Raw genomic sequence first — 262 nt, 5'->3', positions numbered from 1 at the left:
GCGGTGCTGGCTCCCCCAGAGAGGCTGTTGTGATGGCAAGCAGAGCTGGGGACTGTCATCGAGCCCTGGCTTGTCCCCGCTGGGGAGAGCTTTGCTGTCTTTGCCCCTCTGTGGGAGACATCCTCGGAACAAGCAATCCCAGGGAGAAGGAACACTGAGGATTTCTAGGCCCCTAATTAAAAAGAATAATTGGTTTAAATACCGGAATTCCCTTGCTGGCTTGCTGCTCTGGCTCCACGTAAGCTGCTGGGATGCCGCTCTT

At 55.3% G+C, this 262-nt stretch overlaps 1 protein-coding gene across 1 annotated transcript in view; it reads left to right on the top strand.

The window, feature by feature from the left end:
* Window positions 1-262, top strand: part of LOC104622403 (ephrin type-B receptor 1-like) — a gene marked incomplete at its 5' end in the record, with an annotated part of 22,749 nt that overhangs the window by 7,816 nt on the left and 14,671 nt on the right.

The sequence above is a fragment of the Phaethon lepturus genome, unplaced genomic scaffold (assembly GCF_000687285.1).
Source record: "Phaethon lepturus isolate BGI_N335 unplaced genomic scaffold, ASM68728v1 scaffold23426, whole genome shotgun sequence".
In the NCBI taxonomy this organism is placed as follows: domain Eukaryota; kingdom Metazoa; phylum Chordata; class Aves; order Phaethontiformes; family Phaethontidae; genus Phaethon; species Phaethon lepturus.
The sequence above is the reverse complement of the archived record's forward strand: the minus strand, read 5'-3'. Positions and strand labels throughout refer to the sequence as shown.